Raw genomic sequence first — 13699 nt, 5'->3', positions numbered from 1 at the left:
AATGTTTAAAAAAGTATTGTGATTTTTTTAACGTCACCTTTTACCACATTTACAGCAATATTTGTTAACTTAGAAATATATTAAATAGTTAAATCTAAATATTAAATGTGGCACCTAAATGTTAAATGTTAAATCTAAGTATTAAATCTAAATCTAAATGCTAAATCTAAATCTAAATGCTAAATCTAAATCTAAATCTAAACTTTTAAATCTAAATATTAAATCTAAATCTAAATGCTAAATCTAAATCTAAATATTAAATCTAAATCTAAATCTAAATGTTAAATCTAAATGTTTTGGGTGAAACTAAATATTTAGCTAATATGCAAATTCACACTGCTGGTCACCGGAAGTACCAAAATAAAAGCTGGAGATGGTCAGACTGTTTATAGAATCAAATAACGAATTAAAACCAACTTATCAGGGGAAATGGACACTTGAACATACATTAGCGTAATAATAACTACCTAAAATAACAAGAAACGTGTTTGGGCTAACTGTTATTGTTAGCCCCGTTAGCGGTGTCTGTAATGACTCACTAACTCTAAACGGTCCGTGAAGAAAATATTTTTTCCAGGGGATGTCTTAGTTACAACATGATTGAGCTAACTGGAGTAGTTTAATGTCGTATCCGACAATGGGAGACATTTAACAGATGACGTCCTGATAGCTTTGCTGCTGCTGCGGCCACTGATGCTTTCTAGACATCGTGATTTCCCAAAACTGAATAAATACCACACATCGCAACACAAAACTGCTTTGCTAGCTCAATCATGTTGTAACTAAGACATCCGCTGAAAAAATATTTTTTCACGGACCGCTTAAGAGTTAATGAGTCATTACAGACACTGCTAACGGGCTAAGAACTGACGGTTGTTAGCTTAGCTTAGGTTGTTAATCCTCCGAAGGACACTAACAACTCAAAGTACACGCCAAATAAAATTTCTCCAAACACGTTTCTTGTTATTTTAGGTAGTTATTATCACGCTAATGTATGTTCAAGTGTCCATTTCCCCCGATAAGTTGGTTTTAATTCGTTATTTGATTCTATAAACAGTCTGACCATCTCGAGCTTTTATTTTGGTACTTCCGGTGACCGGCAGTGTGAATTTGCATATTAGCTAAATATTTAGTTTCACCCAGAACATTTAGATTTAACATTTAGATTTAGATTTAGATTTAATATTTAGATTTAACATTTATATTTATATTTATATTTATATTTAGCATTTAGATTTAACATTTAGATTTAGATTTAGATTTAGATTTAATATTTAGATTTAATATTTAGATTTAACATTTAGGTGCCACATTTAATATTTAGATTTAACTATTTAATATATTTCTAAGTTAACAAATTTTGCTGTAAATGTGGTAAAAGGTGACGTTAAAAAAAATCACAATACTTTTTTAAACATTGTTTGAAGCTAAATGTGGCAAAATGTTGATGTTATTTTCAGCGTGAGACACTTTACAAACGGCACCCCATAAAAGGACAGCTTTTTCCATTGGTGTCTGACATCGGAAGTCACCACCCAAGCGTCGGTATTTGACGACTTTGGGGTGAGACCAGGTTGGCATAAAAGTGCTAAGAGGATGGACAGGCTGTTGTTCATTAAGAAATAGCTCTCAATAAAACCACAAATTTTGGTTTTCACATTTTCTATTGTGTGCAGGTTAAACAAACAGGATACAATGTGGTAGCTGGTGAGCTTCAGAGGTGTCGGTAGGCAAACTTCACTTCTTACAAAGCTAATCTAGCTGCTTCCCACTGCTTCCTATCTTTATGTTAAGTTACGCTAACTATGTCCTGGCTCTAATGGTGAACTACATAAAGTCACGAGACTGATATCAATTGTCTTGTCTTACTCTGGTAAAGAAATTAGCACATAGGAGAAATTTGCACTGTTTTCAACAAAGAAACACTGTGCGTGGAAATACAAGTTACCCTCGAATGCATTCACATATAAACCAGCATCCATAATCACGTTAGTCTTTAAGTAAAATTCACTCTCAGACTCACAGTACAGAACATTTTAGAGCCGTCTGAAACGGTTCAGTGAGGATGCTAATGTGTTGCTAATGAAATGAAGATGCACCGTTGGGGCTTGTTCAGGAAGCACTTTGTTCATAATGAGTGCCAATAAAAAAAAATTAAAAAAGAATCCTGATTTCACCAGTGGAAAGGAGCCAATATGTGAGCGATGTGAGCCCCACAGCCGGATCTGACTGGCTGCCATATTTGGCTGAGGTATTTCAAACACGAGAGTTTGCCGAGGCTAACCTGTTTAGACATGTGAGCAGAGAATTGGTCCGGCTTGAGATGTGTGTGTACCGCATAATCACAAGATCTTGATAAGAGACAAGGGGCTTCAATTTAATATTCCAGCTGGAAGAAATAGAGGTGAGTAAACATCTTTACATGATTCATGTGTTGGTCAAAAAACACACCAGAGTCTATAACATAATCCAACATGCTAAAACTGAATCTTTCTTTCCTCTGATTGGCTGATGAGAGAAAAGTGTTTCCATAGCACCCCCATCTGGGCAAGTTAGGTGAAGGATCACAGAAGATGGCTGGCTGTGGTTAGGGATCAGGGTCAGGTTAAGGTAAAGGCAAACACATCAACAGAGACACACACTTAACCCAGAGAAGAACAAGCTCCCACTAGAGACTATCTTGCGATGGGATCACAGCAGCCATGACGCCAAGTCGGTGTGTATGGTGCAATGGACCACATGATATTAGTGATAGGGAGTCTGACGAAACAGGTAGATAGGGCTGGATCAGCAGATGGGAATGTTGATTGAAACAGTGAAACGAATAAAACAAATGTGGGCCAAGGGTGTAAAGTGGATGGAGATGGGGAAATGGCCCCTTCCCTACTTCCTACCTCCCTACTGTTGGTGCCCCTGCTCAGACCACACCCATCTTTAAACTTGACCTTCATTTTGATCTGAACACACCTGTAAAGTTTCATGACTGCCGGTTTTACAGTTGTGATGCTAGCTACCATTTTGCCTGTCAAAGGAGTTTTTCCTCATCCACTGTGAGGGTCTGAGGACCGAGGGATGTCATGTGTTGTAAAACCCTCTGCAGCACATTATGATTTATGGTATTGGGGTATAGAAATTAAAAAGTGCACTGAATCACGGTGACAAAATCTGTCCACAAACAGACAGACATTCTCCTGCCAAGTTCTCACATATTGCTGCTGTGTCAGTGGACTGTCACATCTGCATATTACACATTAGGTATCATCCTGTGTCTGCTGTTGATGTTCCAGAATGCCACAACCAACGTTGAGACGTCAACAAAAACACGTGGTTAGGTTTAGAAAAAAACATCATGGTTTGGCTCCACATTCACACGGGAAGCGGACAGCGGGCTCCCGAGTGAAAGTCCAGGGTTTGTTGAACACATCCACCACCCCTCCCTTCCACCCTCTAGGCACTGTCCAGCTTCTTATATTACAGTATTATCAGCAGCTTTTCAAGCTGACGCCCTCCAGCAGTGTCATACCGCCATGAAAGGTGGCTTTTGGCATTGGTGTGTGACGCCGAAATCACTGACAAAGCGACAGTATTTGACAACTTTGGAACAAGAATGGGCTGGACAGACATATGTGTGTCCACTATGTGTCTACAAGGCCACATTTACCATGATCACACACACTTAACACACAAACACTGACCTAAAAGGTAAAAACGTGTGCCTCCAAAATCACATTCACGAGGATAAAATGGAAAACTGCAAATGTGATTTGGTAAAAGTCTGAATTTTAATTTTATTGTATTATATTTTATTTTATTTTATTTTATTTTAAAAAGTGGCAGGGTGACAAAGCTTATAGTCAAAATAATAAAAAAGAGTTCAGTAAATCAGGTTTATAGGTTAAAAAAACCTTTATAATCATTAAAGTTTGTATAAAGATGTGGTAAAATTTAACTATTTGTCGTTAAAAAAAAAAAAAAAAAAAAAATATATATATATATATATATATAAAATATATTACTTATATTTAGTATATTTAGAGTGTTCAGGCTGGTCCACTAGGCTGTAAGGAGATAACATAGTTTTTTAAGTACCTCAAGTTCATTATCAGTAAGATAAATCTAAATACGTACACTGAAAAACAGACAACATATATCTTTTGCCACAGGTCATGGCACACAATTGAGGTAGTTAAGAAGACAAAACACTTAAAAACAACAGTATAAAGTGATTTTAACTGCATCAAAATGCTCTCTGACATTATTTACCACACCCAGCCCAGGAGTTACAATCTGCTTTCCAACATAAAGACTTCAACATCATCTTTCTGTTATGTGTCATTATTGCTGAGTTAATGTGTGACTCTCAAACACCAGCCGACCTGTGCGTGCCAGATTAAAAAGTAGACCAAAGATAATACAGTGAAATCCCCTCACACTCACCCCAGCCCCACCCTCACCCCTCCCGCAGCAGATAATAATTGCTTTCCTCGGAAAACAGTGAGTCAATCTGGTCAAACAGTAATCCGAGACGTTTGCCTCCCAAAAAAGACCCGATGGCATCACAGTGTCAAACGCAGAGCCTAAACAAGCTGCCAGGCTTCTTGCCAAGACTCTCATTTGTTTGTGGTAATTTTGTTTATGTCTCAAAATGACTGTGGTTACATAAATCTGCTCACACAGAGCACTTTAAATCTTAAATTCAACAGCCTGTAGTAAGTCTTTCCATCCTGTCCCGTCTGGAGCTGGAAGATGAAGGAAAGAGATAGTATCTATAGATGCAGCAGATTATTCTGGTTGGTTTAAAAAACACAAACTTATCTGTTATTGGAGTGTGTCATCAATTTAAGAGATTAATGTTAGGAAAAAAAATATAATGTGTGCAAACATTTGTTAGCTGGCTCGCAGAGGCAACTAGTTTCATAATTTGAATTCATTAATAACAAATGACCATCACTTTTAGTCTATGAACATGCTTCTGTAAAAAAGATTGTGTGATTTCCACACACTCTGTTGAGGGTTGTTTCAGGCAGGTGCAAATTAGATATTAAATGATGCGGTTTGGTTCTGATACAGCAGGCCGTTGTTGTGCTTCCACTCGTGTCATTGTGTTTAACTTCCTCTTTTCCAGACTTGAAAGGAGTTTTACGACAAAACAAATGCATTGGACTGAACTTCAAAGACACTAATTTTAATATTTATATCATGTTTAAATACTCGCTAATATAAAAAATGATATTAGGGGTAGAGCTGAATGGCGCATGGGCAGCTGACGTTTTTTGTCTGCATGTTTGCTTCTCATTTAAGAAGCGCAAGTATGTTGATTTTAACGTTATTGTCAGTGCATCTGTCTGGGTAATAACAAGAAAAGTTTCTTCATACCAGCCCAAAACCTGGTATGAGTAGAGTTTGCTGTTAGTTCTCCACATCCTCTCCAGTAGTTAGTTCTCCCTAAAGTGGAAGATTTCCCATATTTATTTGGGAATAGAAAAAAATCTCATAATCACTTTTCAAGCAAACTCTCTCCAACAGTTGGATTGCGTGATATTTAATTTTCCTCTTCATGAACTTTTCCAATTCTCAGCTCTTATGTGCAATTCTTTACAGTTGGCTTCCATTTTGTATAAGATCTTGAATTAACACATTATAATTGTCCTCTTCGAAATGTTTTCTAAATAATTTCAATCAATAATTTGGGTTAAATTATACAAAATTAGACAATAAAATCATCTTGTTATAGCATGAAAATATCTTGTCATACACAACTTTTTTTCTGGCTTCTACACTTCTGAACATTAGCACAATGAACAGCTGCAAAAATCTGGGAACTAAATTCAATCTTAGGCTACTGCCGAGCCTGAAACCAGCCAGGGTTTGTGTATCGAGTGTTGCAGGAGGGAAACACCTGCATGTACTTCAAGGTTCACTGACCAGCAACGCTTAAACAACCACAAGCAGAAACTCATACACGTCTGCATGTTTCAGTGCCAAAATGAATATTTTCCTTTTTTAAATCATGTTTTTGTTTTGTAGGCATGAGAAAGAAAAAATGACACCAACTTTCTTAGTGACAAAAAGTTTAAACTAAACGCCTAGTGGTGGAAATATGAACATTTTTCTATCTATAAATTGCATTCACAGACAATGGTAATAAAAAAGCAAGTAACTGACATTGCAGTTCATAAGTTTGTTAGTATCTGCTGCACATTTAAATCATTAAGGTTTAGGTGAGCCTTGAATATATTTTAACCCTCTGACTGCAAATGAAAGGTGGGTTCACTCCAGTCCTAACCCATCATGCTAAGTTGCTAAGCTACGTAAGACGCAGAGCAGAGAAAAAGCCCAGACTTACATCAGCACACCAGCCTTCACGACAGTCCCAACATGTCCATCTGTCCACATTGTGACTAAACTTTCGTGTGCTGCTGGATGGTGGACGGTGGATTTTGAATGTGTGCAGTGACTGATGCAAAGCGAGGTGTAATGTAGATAGCTGATGCAAAGAGGGGAGAGCTGAGGCTTGTGATTGTTCACGATGAGACATTCTGTGTTCAAATAACTGTGGTCTGGATTTGCTTCAGCTGTGTGTCAGTCAGGGCGCAGATATCAGGCCTGAGAGAGAGTGTGAAAGAGGCCGGATGAAAAAGAGGAAAAGCCGAGAGAGAGCGATGGAGCCATCTGTCCATGAGCAACAGTTGTTTCTCACAGTGTGAGCCTCAGTTGTCAGTTTGGCCTGTGGGCTGGGTTTCACTACTGATAGTATCGCCACTGCTCTCAGTGCTCTTTAAGGACTCGAGCTGCTATTTCCAACAGTAGCTTTACTACTTACCCAAACAAAGACAGTGGATTCCTATCTGTGCCTCATGTCAGCTGCAAGTGCCCCAGAGACACCGAGGATCCACGACTCAGTTAATCCGAACTACCTGACTTTAAGAAGACAAGTGAGCTGACTCACCTGTGCACCCCTGTGGATGTGTGAACCCGAGTTCAACACATCTGCATCTCACAACCGACCAATTATGTGAGAGACATTTTAAAATGACCTCAACAGCGAAGACAAAAGCCAGATATTAACAGTGAGAGTGAACATGTCAGGTCAGACAGTGTGTTACTGTATCCACGAGGAGAGCAGCTCCCTGAGGCTGTTCACAGAGGACACTACAGTACACACACATTCCTGCAGAGGTCCCAGGGGCCAAGCTGCTGCCGTGCCAGGAGATTTAAAGAAAACTCTTATAAAACACTGAGTTCATTCAGGTACAAATCCATCACAGATCAGAGTTAGGAGTCAGTGCAGAGCATGGAGGGAGGCTCAGTTGACAAACAATGCCAATCAAAACACTTTAGTTACAACAGAACTCCTGGAAAGCTGAGACACATTACACCTCCACGTGTGAGCGTTCAGAGGTGGAATTTTCCTTTAAGCAATATGTTTCATCGTTCAGGGCCTGCCAACAGGTTAACGTTTGGCACATCCCCAAAACTTACAGTCTTCACTTTTCTTTAGACCCTAATTCCTGTCAGGGTGGAAAACTAAAGCGCTCCATTCAAGGCAAGAATAATGATGATAACGCTTATGATAATAAAGCTCCAAGCAGCCATGTGGTTTCTTTAATCAGGCTGCATAACGGTAAACTAAGGTAAAGGGACAGTTTGGAGGTCAGCCTCATGGAGCAAATATCACTGGATTTGGAATTTACATGGTGTGATCTACACATGATAAAAAGTAACATGATGTATAATTGGTGTGTGTTCTCTAGCGCCACATACTGGACATGGTAAGAGGTACACAGCTGCAATATGTCACTTATATTGCAATGCACGCCACCCAGGAAACCTTTAATCCGTGTGTAGATGTAGGGAAGGTGTGAGGGCCCTAATTCTCCCTGAGTCTGTCACTATGATTGACCCCTACTCTACAAATAGTTGTTTGATCCACTGTTTAAAATATTCAGCAATGCAGCTTTACAGGGATAGTTCAGTTTCCTTACAGTGTGGCTGTATGGGGTACCTTTCTGTAGGCAGTATACTGTAGATGTAAGATGGCACCCCCCCAGTTTGGAGTAGCAGGCTGGTGTCAGACATAGAAGCAAAGCAGGGGCGTAAACATGGACAGTGCTAGGGGTGACCCCGAATAGTCAGTGATTCTGTGATTCGATTCGGAGGAGTCTGATTTGACTGCCCGTCTCACCATCGAATCATCACAAAATGTGGTTATGAAACAAGACCGTACCATTCTGACTATATGGGGGTGCTCACTGCTGCTGAACATCTTGATTTAACATAGAATGTATTTGTTTTCTAGTAATTCATGATATATAGCCTATTTTGATACAAACCTAATTTCTGTTACTAAAAAACTGAAAATGACATGTGCGTTCAATCAGTAGGCATAATCATTACTACGCATGAATAAATCACCCAGTTGCTCGATACAAATAAGCTGAGGTGAGTGAGTGCGCTGCAGGACCATCAGAGCAGCATCGAGGCCTACGGTGATTTACGGTGATGGAGTGCAGAAACAAACACTATGGAGGAGGTATGTGCTCTCAAATCAAACTTTTTTGAAGGATTATTCGTTTACCTGAAGTGTCTTGAAACGAATTTCACCGCTGATTGTTGTCTTGATGGACTCTGTTTTTTTATTTGGCTACTTTTTGTCTGACGTGGCCAAACAATTGAGAGCGGTGACGCGTGGTCCGTGTGGATGAACTTGTATGAACCTGAGTTGATTAATGAAGTAACTTGAAGTCAGAAAGAAGGAAAACTGTTTCTAAACCTTTTGATGATGTTTTTGGATGTTTATTTGTGAATGAAATGGCAAGTTCTGACGAGTCAGAAACGACTCCTGTTAAAGACATGGATGAGGCTGCAGCGCGTCTGTGCTCATCTAGAGCATCATACCTTGATGAAGTGAAAGGAATAAAGATAAAGATAAAAGGATAACCCTTTTACTTTTATTATTATTATTATTATCTTATTACGCCAACTGAAGAATTAAATTTGTTGATTTGGGCGTTTTAGCTCTTTTCTCTGGAGCGGAAACTGACGCAAATGAGCTCATTAATCAATGAGACTATGAAAATTCTTAGTCGGGGACACCCCTAGACAGTGCAGGCAGTGTGGTTGCACTAGGGCCCGTGAGGTAGGGGCCGATAGAGAGAGAGTGGACCCCTCGGCCCTTATAGAGACAGAGCGCAACGCGTCATAATCTGAAAGCCACGCCCCCAAAGGGGAAACGAGGCCCGCTTTCCCCTTCGCTTCTTCGCTTGCCACACCTTCAAGTCTCCACGACTTAATTACTAGCTAGCTAGCTAAAATTATTAGCTATAGCTAGCTAATAATTAGCTAATAACAAGATGGCAAAGGATTATTTTAGCACGCTATGCCTACCAGAGAGGCAACGGTATATTGATAAGCTTAATATTGCCGCTCTACCTCAGTGTCCCTTCTCCTTACCTTGCTCGTCTTGGAAAAAACATGATGTGGAGATTCTTTTTTAAGAAGATGAGCATTTGGGCATGCTCAGCCGTCAGCCTGCTTCTACTACTGGCACACGTTGTTGTTTTGAGACACGCCTCTACATGCTGGTAGACTGATAGAAGTGCTAGAGCGGACCACTGGAATGGACTGCTTGAATCGCAGAGCGCTGGGCACAATTATAACAGAAGTTGCATTCATACTGTCAATGCTTTAGCTTAACATACATAAATACACTTAACTGTTCTTCTAACATACATTTGGAGGGTTTGACAAAGTGTTTGCTGCACACATGGGCATACTGAGTGTCAGGATGCCACAATTTCTTCCCTGTTGAAGCCTCACGTTTTATTGCCTCTATCCACTTTTGTCTCCTACAAGGTTCTGTTTTTTTTTCCGTTAAGCTCCGGGTTGTTATTGGTCGTGCAGCCCATCACACAGCAACTTTTCGGCATTTGGACTTAGGGAGGCTGGAAACGGAGGAGGAAAGTGTGAGGGGAAAGTGGGCCTCGTTTCCCCTTTGGGGGCGTGGCTTTCAGATTATGACGCGTTGCGCTCTGTCTCTATGAGTGATAGCCACCTTGAAAATATGCCTGTGGTCAACAAGAACTCTAATTAGATTAAAAAGTGTCATTTGCTATATATGTGCTTGAAAAAGACACACCCATCTGTGTCATGTTTATTATTCCTTTTCTTTTTGTAAAATAGTCAGTAGCATCTACGACAAAATCAAATGCTGTTAAAAATGTTAAATCAAATTAATAATTTCTTTATTTCTTATTTTCTTTGGTATTTTTTTGTTATGTACGTACGTTTATGTTATCCAACTTCCAGACTCTGATCATGTGACAAGATGATATGTGCACACAGAGGTGGGTAGAGTAGCCAAATATTGTACGCAAGTAAGAGTACTGATACTTTAGAACAATATTACTCAAGTAAAAGTAAAAAGTAGTCATCCAAATAATAACTTTAGTAAGAGTAAAAGAGTATTTGGTGAAAAAAAACTACTCAAGTACTGAGTAACTGTTGAGTAACGTCTGATTTATTTGTAAAATAAGAACATGAACGTAATCAATCAATCAAAAATAATAGTCTGCAAATTCATGTATTTTAAACAATACCCCTTTAACTAAAACAAAAATAAATTAAATCTTTACAAACATAACATAAATCAAGACACAAGAAACACAAATATATTCTTATATATACTGCACATATATATGTATATATTATTATGTACTCAGAGGTGGGTAGAGTAGCCAAATATTGTACTCAAGTAAGAGTATTGTTGCTTTAAAACAATATAACTCAAGTAAAAGTAAAAAGTATTTTGCATTAAAACTACTCTGAAAAGTACAATTTATCCGAAAAGTTACTCAAGTAAATGTAACTAGTTACTACCCACCTCTGTGTGCACAATAGCATGCAGTAGGGCGCGTCATAATAGCGTGCACTGGGGCCCATCGTAACCACCGTACACCGCTGAAGCTAAGCACTGTTCTGTTTGTGACCTCATTTATAGAGCACAGAAAAAGTGATACCGTTTGATGATGGTGGAGTTAGGGTAAGCAGTGAATTGCAGCCAGCTAAAACTTCTCCCAGCTAGGATTCCTTCAGTGTTCATTGTTCAGGAGGTTTTTACCAGGAGCTGAATTATCCACAGAGGTCTCTTCTTCTCCAAAACAAACAGACCAGCTGATTTAAACTGGTAACAACACTGAATGACGCAGCTGCACGTTACAAACCCATGTATTTATGACGCAGTTTGGCATGACCCTGCAGGCCGCTAGTCCAGTACATGCTGAAGTGTGGTCACCTTTTTTCTCTGATAACTTAAGATCCAGATGTTCAGGAGGTTTTCATCAGAAGCTGATTTATTTACAGAGGTCTTTTCTTGTGAAAATGCAAATGGCCCTCTGTTGAGTCAGTGTTTGGTTTGTCTGTTCTGGGCTACTGTAGAAACATGGCAGCGCAACATGGTGATCTAAATAAACAAAGACCTGCTCCCTATGTAGATATAAACGGCTCATTTTAAGGTGAGGGGAACACAACAGTTCTTATTTTCAGGTGATTATACACAAAAGAAAACATACTTACTGTATGATGTCATATTTCTGCCAATATATCCCCTTAAATCCTGCAAACTGGACCTTTAAATGTGTCCAGGGACTTTAAATTCAAAAGTAAAATAAAGAAAGAAACAGGAAATACTGAAGCTGTTGTATGAAATGGAAAAAGTCTGGTTTCTGTCACTGTAAGAATAATATATTTGACGCAGTGGTCTCAGCACGTAAACATACTGTACATGTGCGTCTGTGTGTTTGAGAGTGACTTTGTGTGGACTTGGACTCATGACAGCAGTCCGTCTTCCTGGCTACAGTTTGAGCTGCTATGACCTGAAGTGACCTCACTATCTGACCCCTCACAGTCCTGACAGGCCACGCTGGGCGTCGTGTGGTATGTGTGTGTTTGTGTGTGTCTGGTGTGATGGCATTTCCATGCAAATTTGCTATTAAAGCACCGTCCCAGCAGCAAGGTCAGATGGAGGAATGTGATGGTGGGTTGTAGTAGCAGAATGTCGACCAGAGGAGGCTGAGAGTGAAGCAACTGGGGGAGGGAGTGGTGTGTGTGTGTGTGTGTGTGTGTGTGTGTGTGTGTGTGTGTGTACCAGGCTCCAGTGCTGATTGGTTTTGACCTGTGTGTACATGCCAAGCCTTAAAGAGCCGGGAACACGCCTCGACCTGCAGAGCAAATAAATCTACTCTGGGGGCTGCGGCTTCACTTTCACCTTTCACTTACACTCTCTCTCTGTCATGCACGCACACCACACACACTACACACACATGTGAATGTTGCATGTCAGTCCGTAAAGTGGGTGGACGCTGCTGGCTGGCCCTTCACCTGTGCGAGAGGATCCAGGCTGGAGCTCAGAGGGCCTGAGACACTAAGAGAGGAGAAAGCTGCAGAGTGCTTGCACAGCTGCTGCTGTTGAATAAATGGTCAAACAGTGAGAGCAGCTAGTGTTGGCATTCTGTCGACACACTCTTGGTCTCAGGGTGCAAGTTCAGAAGTTCACAAGTTGAAATGAAAACACCATTTTGTCTTGTTTTTGCTCTTCTCTCAGGTCAGAGAACATTCAACAAGTGATCAAGAAGAGTCTTACCAAGACAAGAAAAACATCTCGTTTCCACCGTCCACAAATTGTTGAAAATGAAAAATAAGTTTTATATTTGAGGAACATTTAAAAAATGCATGAATATCATCAAATTTAAATTATGTTTTACAGTAATTAAAGTGATTGGGTTACTGAATTACTGTAACTCTCTGGCTTGGAGCAGTAACTAACTGTGGGTTGGGAGAACTGCCCCAAGCGAAGGAGTTCAAGTATCTCAAGGGTAGAATGGAGCGTGAGACGGATCGGCGCACCATCTGCAGTGATGCATGTGCTGTGCCGGAACGTCGTGGTGAAGAGGGAGCTGAGCTGGAAGGCAAAGCTTTCGATTTACCGGTCGATCTACGTCCCAACCCTCACCAGTGGTCATGAGCTCTGGGTAGTGACCGAAAGAATGAGGTCACGGATACAAGCAGCCGAAATGAGATTACTTCCGTAGGGTGTCTGGGCTCAGCCTTAGAGATAGGGTGAGGAGCTCGGAGTAGAGCCGCTGCTCCTTTGCATTAAAGGGGGTCAGTTGAGGTGCTTCAGGCATCTGATCAGGATCCTCCTGGGCGCCTCCTGTTAGAGGTGTTTCGGGCACATCCCACTGGTAGGAGGCCCCGGGGCAGACCCAGAACACACTGGAGGGATTACATATCTCATCTGGCCTGGGTACACCTTGGGGTCCCCCAGGAGGAGCTGGAAAGTGTTGCTGGGGAGAGGGACGTCTGGGGTGCTTTGTCATGTTCTGTTGTTCCCAGTTAGCACTCTTGCTGTGGCATTCTGAATTAGCTGGGGTCTACCTGTTGTGGTTTTGGCAGGTCCAGCAAAAAGAGCATGACAGTAATCCAGTCCGCTAGAGATGAATGCATGGACCAATTTTTCGGAGTGTTGGTAATGGTCGTGTTGTGATGCTGAAAGTTCAGATTGGTATCAACAGCACCACCCTGGCTGCTAACATGCTCACTGTGCTTTAGAGAAAAAGATGATAACATGGATACAGTCTCCTGCTTTTGTATGTTTGGACCGACTACCAGAATTTCAGTTTCAGCTGAAACAATTAGTCGA

The sequence above is a fragment of the Epinephelus fuscoguttatus genome, linkage group LG5 (genome assembly GCF_011397635.1).
Source record: "Epinephelus fuscoguttatus linkage group LG5, E.fuscoguttatus.final_Chr_v1".
Classification (NCBI taxonomy): Eukaryota; Metazoa; Chordata; class Actinopteri; order Perciformes; family Serranidae; genus Epinephelus; species Epinephelus fuscoguttatus.
Note: the sequence above shows the minus strand (reverse complement) of the source record.